The sequence below is a fragment of the Triturus cristatus genome, chromosome 10 (assembly GCF_964204655.1).
Source record: "Triturus cristatus chromosome 10, aTriCri1.1, whole genome shotgun sequence".
Lineage (NCBI taxonomy): Eukaryota > Metazoa > Chordata > Amphibia > Caudata > Salamandridae > Triturus > Triturus cristatus.
The window spans coordinates 655,428,719-655,445,704 of NC_140593.1; positions in this window are offsets into that span (position 1 = coordinate 655,428,719).

The following is a 16,986-nucleotide window of genomic DNA, read 5'->3' on the forward strand; positions in this document are numbered from 1 at the left end:
ATCACCATACAATGCGGTAATGAGGAGTGACATGGTGGAGGCCTCACCTCCACAGTGTGACTTTCAGGACCCTAACCAACGGTGCTTTCAAACCCTGCGGAAAGGCATGTTCAGCCACTTCATTCACAGCCACAGGCTGAATAATTTTATTGTGACCAGTGCAGTTCAAGGGATGTATCAATCAACAGTGGAGACCACCTGTGCCGATACCAGATATCACCAATTGGACTGGCTTATTTTGAGACTGCCTGCTGATATATACTACGTGGTAGGTGTGTTCAGCCACGTTGGTAACAGCCATAGGCTGAAGAATGTTATTGTGACCTGTGCGGTACAAAGGATGTGCCCGATGATAGTGGAGACCTCCTATGCGGATACCAGACATCCCCAAAGGGAAGGTTTATTCTGCAACTGCCGGCTGTTTTGAACCGCAGGGTAGGCGTGTTCAACTACCGCGGTCATAGCCACAGGCTAACGTTGAAAAATGCAGCTGCTGCCGCCATCAATTGTTTGTGGCCGACTACTTTGAAGGCAGCCTATGTGGCCTACTGATACCGTGCATTTTTGACAACATATCAGCTTTTATCAAGCTACATAACAAGCTGCGCTCCTCAAGCGATGGAAGTTTGGAGGTTATGCTGTGGCAAGAAATATCAACTAGTCATTTGGGACGAAAACAGTGTTGACATCTATAACATTCTCTGCAAATGCTTGAAGCAAACGAAATCTGTTGAACCAATCCACCCAAGCAGGTCCTTAAAATGTTCATCAAAAAAAGTGTCCAGTCTTGGTCTTTTCATTCTGACAGGTTACAACTGGCAAAACGTAAACACGCCTGGACGGTCATATTGGGGTTTAACCCCTTCAGTGCCCATGACGAGCTGGACTCGTCATGGGCCGCGGTTGCGCTGTGCCCATGACGAGTCCAGCTCGTCATAGACCCCGCCCGCTAATGAAAGGCGCGGCACAGGGCGGGGAAAGGGGCGGGCACTGAAGGGGTTAAGCCAGGAACAGTGGTGTCATACCTTTCATGCACCTATGCAGCTGTATGAAAAAAATGATTTTTGGCCCTTAGGATGGAAGATTGTCCTTTTTTGCAACACTTACCTGGCTGGCGCAGTTCTAACGACAATACAACATGCAGGGGATGTGGGTGCAATTTGGAGTCAATCGAGCACATGTGTCTGTTTGTCCTGCCCTACTTAATGACCAAAGGACATTGCTATGGGGGGATATGGAACAAACTTGGTGTACGCTCCTGCCGTCAAGCCATCCTAGCATCCATGAACCCAGAGAACCTGATGCTTAACATCCAGTTCACCAAGTTCATCACAAGAGCGGCAAAAAGGCTCACGCAGTCGGAGTGACAGTAACCCAATCATCACCATACTGCACCGGGCTGCTCTCCATTCAACAAGTAGTTAACTATCATCTCTTCTCTGGATTAATCGTTTGTGACCCTGTGTGGCACACTGGCTGGTCATCCCGAGGCTCCTTGTTCTCCTGTGACTTTACAGTTTTCTGCTTTTAAACAGAACCCCTAAGTGAGTGGCACTGACAGTAGGATATTTTTCAACAAAGCTTTGTCCCTTTCTCTTTAGCAGGAAACTAAAATGTAATCTATTACTGTTTTTTTACTGTGCCCTTACGGAAAGTTCTTTTTTTTTAATGAATTAACTCTGCAACCCTCTTGGCACTCAGTTCTTACGGAAATTGCACGCTATTAGAAAAAAAAACGATGAAAGCCCAAATAGGTGCAGTCATGGTTTCATGCAATCATCCATTGTTAAATATTTTTAGTCTTGTAATTAACAAACCCTTTTTTATACATTGTTGTCAGAGTGTTTACTATTGTAAACATTTTGATTAATCGAACAATAAAGCTTTGAACCAATCCGTGCATTTCTGACAACATATCACATGCTTCCAGACACTGCTGATGAATACACCTCCCCATCACTTGCTGCTGTTTGCCACCTCTGGGAGCCCTCATGTTGTGAACTAAAGGGTAGAGGGCCCGTCTCTTCACTCCAGAGCAGCTGGAAGTCCTGGTTGATGAGATTCTTCCACCCTATGGCAGGCTCTGCAGCTCACCAGAGGTACTGGTAAGTTTTGAAAGTACTCATTGCAGCCTATTTGACTGCTTACCTTCTGATCCCATTGGCTGCAATGTGCCTCAGAGTAAGAGCAATAAGTTAATTGCGTGCATTGCATGACCCTTACATGAGCGCCTCACAAAGAATCTCAGCATGGCAGAGAGAAGACTGACTTAAACATTACCCCAATTGCTAGCGCCCTAAACCAGCCATATTGTCACCTCAACACAGGTGCTGCTGTTTAACGTATCACACCTTTGTAAGTATAAACCAGCACAACTCTGCAGATCCAACAAAGCGAATTTGTAATCAGAAAAAAAATAAAAGGGAACAAATACCCCAAATATCTGTTGTCTATTTTGTACTTTGACCAGCGTTTTTCCACCCACAAGGATATTTAAGAACTTGTCGATAAATATCTAAGTTGCTAACTTCCTAATATCGTTTTACTGTCCATTTGAATTACAATATGATCCCAGCTGCATAACGGCCGCTGCATCCCAATGTTTTATTACATTTAACAAAACATAATAGTTATAATAAATAATCAAAAACAAATTCCTTTTTTTATTACATTTCAATTTTTTTTTTTAAATAAACTTAGATTTTACACTGTATTGTAACATATATTTTTTATTTTCTTTGTAAGTTTTCCCACAGTTTAACATTGAAGTCCATGAGAGAAATTGTCCTTTTTCCCTTTTTACCGAATGAGATGACGCTGCCACCTGTACGTAAGTTTCGTCCTTCCGAGGAGTGTCGCGTCCGGATCAGAAGCATGGAAGAGCTGCGTCCAGGTAAACCAAATTTTAATCATTAAAAATAATTTAGTGGTGTCATAATTTATTGTAAGGAGAGAGGCGGGAGGTTGTAAGAACTAGGATAGGTGTATTTTGATATTTTTGTATGTTTTAACTTTAAAGTTTCACAAAACAGGTAGCAGTTTTAGGCCCACGTCGGGTTGATTGTTTTTTTAACACTTTTAGTTTCGTAGAAAAAATGTAAAATTAAGGTTACTTTTTCTATTCAATAATAGTGTTATGAAAGAAATATTTTTTGGGGGATGCAACAGGATTTTGAAATGAAGTTATCGCGTCGTAGTGGTTTTCTTGATAGGTAGAAGAAACATGGACACGACTTCGTGGATTAAGGAAAAACTCTTGGGGACATTAAAAAAAAAAAATGTGGCTTCCTCCTGCAACCTGACCTGCTTAGATGGCCAAACCATGTGTCTTCAAAGTAATTTAGATAGGGTGCCAATTTTTCCTCAATTGCAGTAATCAGATTCAGTAATTGATGTGTAGTATTCATCAACACTGTCAGGAGAAACAAAGGAAAGTGCAGTTAGTTTCTTCAATTCAAATTGTAGTTTGCTATCTGCTATATAATCCTCAACTAAGGATGCTTTAAGAATTTTTCGCTAATAAGCCTGTGAAAAGTGAAAAAAACATCCTTGAATTTGGGTACTAGTGTACAATTTGGAAATTGTGTTAATCATAGGTAATTTAAAGCCAATTAACACTTTTATAGGACTTTTGTTCATGGTTTTAGCTTTTATCACTGACAAAAATTCAGTGTATGTTGAGGTTAGTTTATCAGGGAGTAAACTGTATACTAAGGGTACTACTGTGTGATTAATGTAGGCGTGAATAGTGTATATTTGGGTCAATTGTTGGGGGGTGGATTTAAACGTCCCATCCATCATCCAAATATCACTACTCTCCAATTTAACAATATTATGGGGTGTGCTAAATATTATTATTCTTTTAAGAGGGTTTTTGTTGTCATGCAAAAGAGAGGTTTCATTAGTAACGGTTGCAGACAGTTCAAGTGGAATGTTAATATTAGAGAAGGTTTGGGGTGTTACACGTAGGGGGATACTTACCTTTTTTTTTCACTGTATAATTCTGCTTAGGTTGGGGATTGTTGGCATACAACTTGCTAAAATGTGATGGGACGTGTTGAGAAACCTCCCTCAAAACTGAACTACAGGGTTCATTGGAGGTGGATGCAAGTGCTTTCATTTCATTTATATTTTCTCTTACCTCTATCTCTATTGTAGAGGCAGAGTGGTTATGATCGGTGGTCCTTTCAACAGTGCCAGCAAGAGTAACCGCTCTGCAATGGGATGAGTAATATTGCACACACCTCCAATGATACCTGGGCTCAGTTAATCGCTACTTACAATAAACATAGTCACTGTGATCAGCTGTCGGTGCCTCCTGCTTCCTGCCTTGGAAGCAGGCGAAGAGGACTGAGAGGAGGAGGCGACGGCAGAAGACAGGTAAGTGTTTTTTATTTATTCATTCCCTCAAACCCCCCCAGGCCCCGCAACCTACCCCCAACACTGTTGAATACCAGCCCCCACTGTTAGTACCAGTCTGAAATCCAAATACTGCAATAAGCAACAGAAGGATGACCTGTAAACCTTAGTGAAAGTACTTCCACTGCAGAGCAACACGTGTTACCTCATTCTGACTTTTGGTCTGTTTAGGCTTTGTTAAAATCTGCAGATTATGCAGCATTTGATTTATTATGTGGCAACTATGACAAATCCTTAATGTAGTATAAAATAGATGGATGTAAAATTTCATAATTATAGTAATGTAATGTAATGTAATGAGGTGCTTATATAGCGCTCTATCACCCGACGGGTATCCTGGCGCTTAAAAAGGAGAGTCCTCACCAGAAGTTAATAGGGGCAGCCGAGGTGTGACACAGGAAGGGAGGAAAAGAGAGATAATATCAGAAGGAAAAATGTCTCCAGCCTAGGGAATAAAAACGTTTTCAGCTTTTTCCTGAAATCCATAAGACTTTGGACCTGTCGTAGATCCAAAGGGAGAGTGTTCCATAGCCGAGAAGCAACGGCAGAGAAGGATCTGCCACCTGTTCTGGAGCGCCTGAACCTGACTACATTCATCAGAAATGCAGAAGCAGAATGAAGGTTTCTAGTTGGAGAATACCAGCTGAATATTCTTTGCAGGTTCTAAGGACCCATTCCATGAGCTGCCCTAAAGACAGTGCATAGAGCTTTGAATTGAATTCACTGGTGGATCGGCAGCCAATGCAAATCTCGCAAGGCTAATATGGTTGAGGTCCCTCGCTGCCTATTTAAAGCGAGTTTCGCTGCAATGGCCTGTATTCTGAACAGCTTCCCGATAAGTGGTGTTACGCATCTCACAACCTGCGTTCTAGCAGAGTTAGGCAAGAAATGGAGGATCTTTCTCAGCACTCGGATTAGCGAAAAGCAAGTGCCAACCGTTTTGTTAACCTGAGAATTCAGTTGGAGATCCTGATCCACCATCACCCCCAGATTGCGTACTGTGCTAGAAGGGGTAATAGGTGCGCCAGTAGGGGACAGCTGAAAGATGGATAAAATAGGCTGATCAGATCTTCTGTAAGAACACAGGACCACTTCCGTTTTAGAGCTGTTAAATTGTAACCAGTTCTTTGTGGTGCTAGTCATACACTCGTGAAATCTTTCCAAGGATATGGAATCATTCCCTTCCAAGCAAAACAAGAGCTGGGTATCATCCGCGTAATTCACCACCTCCACTCCAAAAGATCTAATAAGCGGAATGAGAGGCTGCAAATAGATGTTAAAGAGCACAGGACTAATCCCTGAGCCCTGCGGGACCCCCTGTCGTAAGGAAGACTTGTTAGCGGAGAACAGCTGAAGGCACACTGTCTGTGTCCTGTCTGTTGGATAAGAACAAAGCCAGTCAAGGGCGTGACCAGTCACACCCTGGTCTTTAAGTCTCTCCAACAGCATTCCGTGGTTTACAGTGTCAAAAGCCGCTGACATGTCCAACAGCGCCAAGATCACTGACTGGCCACTGTCCGCCCGCATCCTCATATCATCAAGCACGGTAACAAGTGCTGTTTTGACCAGGGGTCAAGCGTGTTTTTTTTTTAGAAGAGGGGTCACAACTGCTTCCTTCCAGTTTTTAGGGGCCTCCCCCGTACTCAAGGATAGACCGCAGATCTGTCGTAAATAGGGAAAGAGCTCAGCCCCGTATTCCTTCCAGATTCTGTGGGGAAGGGGGTTCAGGTGGGACCCAGAGGAGACACCCCTGGCTAAGGTATCAAATGTTTCCTTGTCCGGAATGCGAAAGCAATCCAGAGTATGCTGGCAGTGTTTTAAAATGGTAGGGTTGCTGGGCTTAGAGTCTGGTGATGGCAGAGAACACTGTTCAGCATTGAACAACTGAGGATCAGGTTCTTCCACCGCTGTTGGTGGATCAAAATCCCTAACTATCTTGTTGATTTTATCCTCCAGATAGGAAGTTAACTCATCGCATAAAGCTTGAGTAACAGGAATTTTGTTATTAGCACAGTCAGGTTTAGACAGACTTTTTACTAAGCTGAATATAGGTTTGGTGCTATTAGCTGCTAGAAGAATGGTATTAGCAAAATACTCTGCTTTAGTTTTCGCTATAGTGTTTTTGTACAGATTAAGTTGATTCTTAAAAGTATTTTTATCTAAATCACTGTATCCTTTTCTCCAGGCTTTTTCGGCCACTTTACAACCCATCCCGAGTGCTCGCAATTCCTCGTTAAACCAGGGAGCTGAGGGTTTCTCTCTCTTTTTTAGCTTCTTTGCAGGAATATGCTTATCAAGCCTGTCTCGGATCTGCACGCAGTGGAATTGGTAATTCCAGTCCACCGACCTACTGGGGTTCAGGCTGTCTAAGTCATTCCAGTGCAAGGAATTTTTAAGCTTACTCAATGTGGCCCATTCTCTGCCCAGCCGATATTGTCTCTGATGATAGATTTTACAGCACACATTAGGCAGAGTAAGCCTAAAATTTACCAGACTATGATCAGTCCAGCATAGTGGTAGAACATCTGTAATTGTAGCCATGTTGGAATTAGCAAACAGTAGATCTAATATATGTCCACCCTGGTGCGTTGGTTGCAACACCAGCAGGAGCATATCGTAGCTTGCGCAAGCTTCCTACAATTCCTTAAACGCCGGATCCAGCGGGCCCTCAGCCCACAGGTTGAAATCACCCAGGATGATCAGTTTAGAGTGTGTCAAGGCCAGGTTACACACCACATCAATCAGGGTAGAGCACTTAGAGTTAGGTCCTCCTGGGGGTCTGTAGCAAAGCATACCGATTAATAGATGACCGTGAACTTCCCTTAAGGAAAACCCCAGGAGTTCGAACCCTTCGGCCTCATCTAATTCAAGTGGGGTGAAGTTCCATTTATCTTTGAAGATTACTCCCAACCCTCCTCCTCTCCCTGATATACGGGGTTTGTGAAAAACATTATACCCAGGGGGGCAAGCAAATCCTAGTTCAACTAAAGAATCAGTGCGGGTCCAGGTTTCTGAGATAAAAAGTACGTCCAGGTCGTGACATTCCAGCAGGATGTGTATTTCCTGAAAGTGCTTAACTAGAGACCTGGCATTCACAAGACCGCACATTACCTCAATCAGCGAGCCATCAGTACGGAAGGCCTGGTCCCCCTCCCTCCCAGCCTTAACCCCTACCTCGGACTTCTGCCCACCAAGCCTCATAAGTTGGTCCTTGGAATAGCAAACACTAGCAGGGCGTGGGGGCTGGGAGAGCAATCCGCCAGCATGACTGGCACTGTGCACGATCAGTGCGCGGACGGGCACAGACGGGCTTGCCTCTGGCGCGCCTCTGGCGCGCCCGTGGCGTGCCCGCTGCGTGCTTGCATGGGTCTCCCTTTTAAAGAGGGAAGGATTGTTATTGCGCTAAAATTCTAGAGCGCCAATCAAAATGGTGCTCACCCGGTGTCTCAACAAGAAGTGAGGGAAAGAAGACACACCGGCTATAGCGTCTACAGGGATCAAGCCCACTCCAGGCAATGGCAGGTAAATTTTAAAAGCAGCATAAAAAACGATTCCCAGCAGCAGTCCCCTCAAAGTAGTGCAAATAACAAAAATAAGATCAGTAAGTAAAGATTTCGTTTTTTAAAAGGCAATGAACAGAGTTCCACACACACAACCAGCAAGTAAAAATTTAGTTTTTTAAAAAGCAAAGAACAGAGTTTCACACACACAACCAGCAAGTAAAAATTTCGTTTTTTAAAAAGCAAGGAACAGAGTTTCACACACACAATCGGGCTCTCAATTTGATCTGAGGTGCGCTTGCATGGGTCTCCCTTTTAAAGAGGGAAGGATCGTTATTGCGCTAGAATGCTAGAGCGCCAACCAAAATGGCGCTCACCCGGTGTCTCAACAGGAAGTGAGGGAAAGAGGACACACCGGCTAGAGCGTCTACAGGAAGTGAGGGAAAGAAGACACACCGGCTAGAGCGTCTACAGGGATCGAGCACACTCAAGACAATGGCAGGTAAATTTTAAAAGCAGCATAAAATGATTCCCAGCAGCAGTCCCCCCAAAGTAGTGCAAATAACAAAAATAAGATCAGTAAGTAAAAATTTCGTTTTTTTAAAAGGCAATGAACAGAGTTTCACACACTCAACCAGCAAGTAAAAATATCGTTTTTTAAAAAGCAAGGAACACACAACCGGGCTCTCAATTTGATCTTATAGTGGCCCCTGAGCTGATTTTGGTGACAAACCAACAAAGACAGGAATTTTGTAATCTCGATCTCATAGATTAATTTAATAGGTAAGGGTAATGCTGATGGTCACCCCCTGTGACAAACACTAGCGGTGAAAATCAGCACTGTGATAATCCTTTTAGAATGGCCTGGCAGATTTAGTGGTGTTGAAGAGTCTTGTAATAAAGACAAATTATTTTTTTTAAATGCATACATACATATAAAGTCAGAGAAAGACATTGCGTCAGCCTTCTCCTGCACTGGTCTTTTCGAGTGTCATTCAAATACTGCTTCCGCCCATAACAGCATGGGTCAATAAGTAACCCCACTTCAACCTTTGGCTCCATTGTCTTTGAGTGACAGCATTGTGCCTGACCACATGTGCACAAATGCTTGAAAATTAGTGTGCTTCAGTGCCAGGATCCTGAGTGGGACCTGTCACTTTCCATTTTCTCTTTCTATAAGTCACCTTTCATTTTTTAAATGTTGTTTGTATTTCCTAGTTCCCCGCAGAGTGCTACAATGCTGCCCCTCATTTAATCTGCAGCTTGTTGCATCAGTGCAGCCACTGTTTAAAAACTCGCAGGCTGTCTTTAAATTGCAGTGTATTTTTGTTTTACCATTCCAAGATGACTACCACAACTATGATATACTGTACAAAATAACATTTACCATTTCGTATCCTCTGAGCAGACTTGGAATGGTATTGCTCATAGCGTACAAAGCAAAAACCAAAGGAAATGATGGACGGAGTGTTGAACATTGCAAGCACTCACCCCCAGTCAACTGATCTGGGTTTAATCCATCACCGTTCTTTAGCCCACTCTGCCACCCCAGTTGAGACATGACCATATGCAAATCAGTCTGACCCTGTGCCTCATGGGAACAGTCCAGCCCGAACTGCCAAGCAATGTCTTCCCTGGACCGGAAACAAGCTTCCTAGGACCGGTTTCTGGCATTTCAGCCGTCTTCAGCCAGGCTTGCTTGAATCCAGTGGCAAAGTGAGCAAGGGACTCACGTCTGAGCATACCCTGCCAACTTATGGCGAACAAAGCAAAAACCAAAGGAAATGATGGACGGAGTGTTGAACATTGCAAGCACTCACCCCCAGTCAACTGATCTGGGTTTAATCCATCACCGTTCTTTAGCCCACTCTGCCACCCCAGTTCAGACATGGTGATATGCAAATCAGTCTGACCCTGTGCCTCATGGGAACAGTCCAGCCCAAACTGCCAAGCAATGTCTTCCCTGGACCGGAAACAAGCTTCCTAGGACCGGTTTCTGGCATTTCAGCCGTCTTCAGCCAGGCTTGCTTGAATCCAGTGGCAAAGTGAGCAAGGGACTCACGTCTGAGCATACCCTGCCAACTTATGGCGAACAAAGCAAAAACAAAGGAAATGATGGACGGAGTGTTGAACATCGCAAGCACTCACCCCCAGTCAACTGATCTGGGTTTAATCCATCACCGTTCTTTAGCCCACTCTGCCACCCCAGTTCAGACATGACCATATGCAAATCAGTCTGACCCTGTGCCTCATGGGAACAGTCCAGCCCGAACTGCCAAGCAATGTCTTCCCTGGACCGGAAACAAGCTTCCTAGGACCGGTTTCTGGCATTTCCCGTGCTCTCCATGCCACTGGAATCAAGCTATCCGGGCTGAAGAGGGGTGAAACCCCGAAACCGGTCCTAGGATGCTGTTTCCAGTCCAGGGAGTACCTGGCTTGGCAGTTCGGGCTGGACTGTTCCCATAAGGCACAGGGTCAAGACTGATTTGCATATGGCTGGGTTCAAACTGGAATGGCATGGTGAGCAAAAAAACGATGGATTTAGGCCCAGATCTCTGTACTGGGGTGAATGTATGACATTGTTCTGCATTCTGTCCATCAATTGTTGTTTTTGCACTGCTCATAGTGTACCATTATTTTACCACTCTGAGCTGGCAAACATAATGCTGCTAAATGTGGCGGTGGGACTTTATACCATAATACCATTCCCAGAACGTGACCCAATCCTATGTTTCATTTTTATTGTGTATCGCAAGCATATGCCAGCCACATGTAAACGGCTGCATGTTTTCTTTTTTCTGCTTTTATTCTTTTGATTTACCTTGTAGAGTCTGTGTGCATTTTGCTGTTGTTCGGAAAGCGTATGTATACAATTTCAAGTCATTGGGTGAATAAATGGAGGCAGGAGCACAAGAATGAGGGCCAGCTTAAGGATGCTTAAACTCACCAGTTACTGCCAATGGTTGCGGATAAAAAATCCAATTTTCTCTGAGATATCGAAGCTATGATTACTCATTCGGCTGTCCCTGGTCTAAAAGGCTGTTGATTATCCTGAAGAAATTGAAATACTCCACTGAACATTGTAGATAATGGGGCTCTGATGGTAGCTGTTTCCACAGCCATGGAGCATATTGATGCTGTGGGACTAGCTGCCTCTCACAAATGCGATGAACAGTTTGCTTTATAGGGGTGGGGGCGTTGCAGTTTTACATAGCACAGGCATTTCCCTAGGGCACTGGAGCGCTTTACATGAGCACCAGATTACATTATATAAAGTCGATGGGCCCGATTCACAAAGGTAAACTGAGACGAAAGTCTATCTTTATGAGTTTTGTTATACACAAAAATAATTTATGAGTATTAAAGTTAGACTTTTGTCTCAGTTAAACTTAAGATTTGGTCTTAAGTTTAACTGAAAAAAAAACTGAGACAAAAATCTAACTTTACGAATTTTGGTATTCACAAAGGGCATTTACGAGTAGTAAAGTTAGACTTTTGTCGTAAGTTTATCTGAGACAAAAGTCCAACTTTACTACTCTTAAATGCCCTTTGTGAATACCAAAAGTCATAAAGTTATACTTTCGACTCTGTTTACCTTTGTGAATCGGGCCCTATGTTTTTATTTTGTTTTTAGCTGCAAAGAGATTAAGTGCTTTTCCCAGTCATAGGAAATTGAGCCACTGCTGGGACTTGAACCTGGCCGCCCAGTTCAAAAGTTGTCAACTCTGGCCCTATGTTAGGTCACATCTTTTTCCCTGAGGTCATCCTTATACCACAAATGCATTAAAGTTGATGAGCGTGACTGGAGAGGATCATATAGAAGAATCGCATGAAAGTATCGGGTAGGATGAAAATAGGGACCAAGGAACTTTAAATAGAGTAAGGAAAAATCTCAGTAGTGGGAAATAAGCATTATTCAGTGGCGTAACAAAACCTCAGGGGCTCCCCCTGCAAGGTAAAGTGAGGGGCCCTGATTACCCATTCTCTAACTGTCTTGCTGCTTTTGAGTGTTTTATTTATTTGCAGCAGCCAGCCCAAGGTGGCCCTCTTTGATGTGAACAGTGTGGGGGACCCCGCACCATGAGGGCTGTGGGGGCCTCCATTGTGCCACTTGCAGAATCGCAACTCAGGAGTGAGAGTCCCTGACAGGATTGTGTGGGTCTCTTGGTTGGAACAGTAGAGCGACCTCACTGACCCTCAGCGTCCGTTGCTCCCCCGTCGTGCAGCTCCACCTGGTAGCTGTTGCCCCCTCTGTGCCCCAGTTCTCGAGTTCAAGGCCCTCTTCCACCCGCAGGCTCCCACCTTTGCCTCATCCCCATTGGTCCAGTGGTGAGTTTTATCTCTGCTTTTCTCTGCTTTCCTGTCTTTTAATAATTCTGTATTTCTCTGTGTTTCTCTTTATTCTGTGTTATTTTCTGTGCCTTTTTTGCGCCTTTTTCTGTGCCATTTTGTGCCTCTTTGCTTCCCACCCATGCTGCTGCATGCCCCTCTTTCAGTGCAACTTGCCTACTCCCAGCTGACCTGACCCTCCCCCCTCCCGACCGCTACTTAATGGTGGGCACTGCGCAGTGAAGGAACGACCTCGCTGACCCTCAGCGTCTGTTTCTACCCTTCCACGCAGCTCCACCTGGTAGCTGTTGTCCCCTCTGTGCTCCAGTCCTCGAGTTCAAGGCCCTTCTCAACCGTAGACTCCTTCCTGCGCCTCATCCCTGGTGGTACAGTGGTGAGTTCCGTCTCTGCTTGTCTCTGCTTTCCTGTCTTTTCATTTTTCTGTATTTCTCTTTATTCTGTGCCTTTTCTGTGCCTTTTTCTTTGCCTTTTTTTCTGTGCCTTTTTAGTTGCCTTTTTCCATGCTGCTCAGCCTCTGCTTCCCCACCCCCTAGTGCCACTGCCTGCCTCCTAACTTACCAGCCCCTCCCACCTCCTTACCCCTACTTAATGGCAGCCGCTGTGTGGTCGCACTGCCTGCGCAGTGAAAGTGTGCCAAACACAAGCCCGTCTGCGCCTGGACCACACCCAGCGCCAGAAATCCTAGACCCCGCGCCTTTCACTGATACGACCCCAGCAGATTAAAATGTATTACAACATAGAAAGTGCATGTATACAAGAAGATAATACAATCATGTTGTCAATACTCAAAGTTAGTCAATGCTACCTATTGCTCAATGGAGGAATCTCTTTTGCATCCTAGTTCTGTTACTTATAATTGGTGCAAAATCTTTACAGAAACACATTGAGGCAGAATAAGCTTTATAAACAAGGAGAATCAGCCCCCTTCATAATCTTCCTTCCTGGAACTTTTTCCTAATACCCCACATGTGGCCAAGGAACTTGGCAACTGCACACAAAAAAGTGGTCTGGTATCTGATTTAAGAATTTGCATGTCATCCTGAATGTTACGTGTGCCCATTTGTTTACAGATTGGTTCTACCATTTTGATCTGGGGCATGCATAGGCCGGACAGGGGAATATAACATGGGCCACAGATTCTGTGAGTGCCTTGCAGCAGGGGGAAGTACTTGGTGTTTGTACTTTACTATTCCATTTACCAAGAAGGTCATCAAGGGGAGAGTACCAAACCTAAACTGTATGTACAGCTTTCTATCGTGAGGAATTCGTATTAGATCTAGATAAAGGTCTAGGGAGCTAAGCTGTTTGTGGAGCATGAATTCTGTTGCTAGTTTTCTCCAATCGGTCCTGCGGCAGTCTGCTTGTGTAATCCAATCCTACTAGTGCCTCTTTACTGCACGTTTTTGGAGCAGGGATAGATTGGAGCTTTCCCAGGCTTCTGGAAGACCTATATCCAAAAGAAGCCTCCTTTATTGCTTAACTACCCAATCTTATTGCAGTTATTTTGGCGGATTATCCATGGCTTTGGCATATGGCACCAGTTCTGTGGTACTCATGATTCTGGCCCAGAATAACAGTGGGCAGAGCTTGGCTATGTTGGTGATGGATCGTCGTCCCATGTCTAACATTAGGGGATGAAGTGGAGTGCTCTGGGGCAACATCACTAGATTTCATAAAAGTTTGTGCTTTGATCTAGTGACCTCCACTATTTTGTTGAAGCTCCACAATTCTGACCCAAACGAAGCAGAACTATCTTCTTTTGCGTCATAGACTTGCAATACGGCGGCAACCGGTCTTCAGAAAGGAGGAGCGGTGTTCTTTCCCCAAGGCCCCAGTTATTTGCATGTGTTTAAGTACCATCTTTGTCAAGTGGGGTTTCTAGGACAGTTTCTCAAATAATATAACACCTAAATAGTCAAATGTAGTTACTCTTTCCAGTGGTGCCCCCCTAGAGTAGGCCAATCCCTATATGATTGTGGGGGCGTAGGGTTATAAATGTAGTATTCAATGTATTTACCTTCAGGCCCCGGATGTCATCGACGTTTTTTAATCAGTTTAGGAGTAATTGTAACCCCCACCCCGGGGGTTTTGACACGAACAAAGTGTTACTATCTTTTCCTCGCCTAAGGATGGAGCATCGGTGGGCACTCAGGATAAAAATCATACAACGTCGTTCATGTATAGAGAGAAGAACATGGGTGCCAGAACACAACCTTGACGAACTCCCCTGTTAACTGGAGTTCGTTCTGTGAGTTGCCTCTGCAGACCCCACCTCACACAAGCAAAGCTATCTTCATGAAGTCATAAAGCCAAGTAGAGCAGTTCAGTTGGGACTCTCATGGCTTTAAGAACTTGCCACAGCTTCTGTCTGGGCAATAGGTCGAACGCAGTCTTTAGGTCAGTGAAAGCTATATACAGGCTGCCCTGGCCAATGACCACAGTTTTCCAATATAAGAGGAGGAGGCAAAAAACCTGGTCTATTGTCCCTGTCTTTTCTCTGAATCCTGCTTGAAATGATGATAAGATGGCATTTTTATCGGCCCATGTCTGAATCTTTTGTAGGAGGGCTCAGCTAAATACTCTCTGCAGCACGTCTATCAGGCTAATAGGCCTATAGTCGCAGGGTTGTTCACTATCCCTTTTTTATGTAAGGGGAGCACCTGCACCCCCCCCCCCCTCCGCCAAGACCTTGGGAATGGAGCACTTTTAGCTATGGTGTTTGAGAGTAATAAGATGTAACAGGACCAGCTAGGTATATCAGATAGAAAGAGGTCCCCCGGTATACCATCGGGCCCTAAGTGCGTTGCCCGAACTATATGGCCAATTGCGCCTTTGACGTCACTTAAGGAAATAAGATCGCTTCCAAAGATCTGAGTTAGTCTAGGGGCTTACCTTGCAGAAGCCAATACATCAATATCTGAGTAGAGCTTTTTTAAATGGTCATACCATGCTGGGGCTGAGATGTAATTGGGAGAAGTGGCCCCAGTTTCGTCACCCCATACGATTAAGGACCAGAACTTTTTCAAATCTATGACAGAACAGGCTTCTTTAATTGACTGCTAACGAGATTCATCCCACTCTCTTTGTGCATTATGAAGGGTTACCTTGTAGCTATTCCTTGTAGTTCTAACTTGCCTACTATCTTTAGATGTTATTGTGTTTGCTAGTTTGGATCGCAAGGTTCTATATTCTTTGTTAATCCATGATTCTGGGGCCCCTTTTGTGTTTCTAGACTTTGTGTGGTGCCCAGCTACAGTGAAATAGGAGCCCCATTGCTCAAAGAGGTGAGAGTGAACATTATTTACTTCGGCTAACCCTCCTGGTATCTTGAGCAGGGGCTGCAGTTTTGATATACCTGTAAACAAATCCTGGTGCATACCGAAAAGTTTATCTTCTCGTAAGATTATCTTTCGTCATTTTAGGCAGCGATTATCATTAGATGGAGAGACTTCCTTCACTAGCTGTTGAACTGAGGCATGTGTACCTGGGCCGCACCACAGTGAAATCATACTTCAGCAGAGAGGTTTGTGATCGCTGTCAGTAGTTTCACTCACAGCCATGTCAATGACACTTATACAAAGACTCAGATCTAACATGATGTAGTCAATACGGGTCGGGCTATTTACCCTGTTGAAGGTATTTGCTCCCATCCTATCTGATTTTGTCCTACCATTGACTGCCCTTAGCCCAAACTCTATGCTTAACGCATTTACTTGCAGCACCACCTGAGACCAGTTCTTAATCAGGGGGAGGTCTAATGGGGGGATTGACCACTTTAAATCTTCCTCATTTGTTTCCGTCACATTGATTTTGTCTAGGGGTTTGAATGTAACGTTAAGATCACCTGCTATTATCAGCAAGTTTTGAGTTGTTCTCTCATCCGACAACTCCTCCAGTTGTTGGAATGTACCTGATGATCTGCCCATCCTGGTTCCTCTGGCTTATATGTTATATATTTCGATGGGTTTACCTGAAGGGGCCTTAAGAAAATTCCCAAGATATCCTGACTATCTGAGTGAAGGAGTGTGATGTTACAGCCCAGGGCTATCTTAATCCATATTATCAATCCACCCGCCAGACTTCCTAATCTAATTGTGCCGAATAAGACAACGCAAATCATCACAACGCGTGCCATTACAACTCGGTCGTTACAACGACCGCGTTGTTAACACGCAAAGCCATTACTACGCAAGTCATTACATCGACTTGCAGTAGATGGCATGCTGACATTAGAAATGTATAATTTACTATTCCAACTCCAGCCTATGTAACAGTAGGGAAGGTGTTGGCATAGTAAACTATACTATTTCTAATGTTAGCACGCCATCTACTGCAAGTCGATGTAATGACTTGCGTAATAATGGCATTGAGTGGTCACAACGCAGTTGTTGTAACGACCGCGTTGTAATGGCATTGCGATGTGATGCCCGTGTTGTTGTGGCTGTTTCCCTTTGTGACTGCTGGGCGGCAATAGCTAACATACCCCGCCTTATGAGCAGAACTGTGCTCCAAGTTTCTTGTAAAATATATATGTCAAATCCTTTATGAAATTGTTTCAATGGAGGAGGGATAGTTTTCCACTTTGGCCTACTACATTCCAGGAAACGATTGTGCGTGGGGAAGTAGGCCCTGGGCTAGCATGCACTGCATAGCTCGGACTTTCAGAGTGACTGATAATGGGGACTACTGCCACCTTCTTGCCCGCTGAACTGGCACC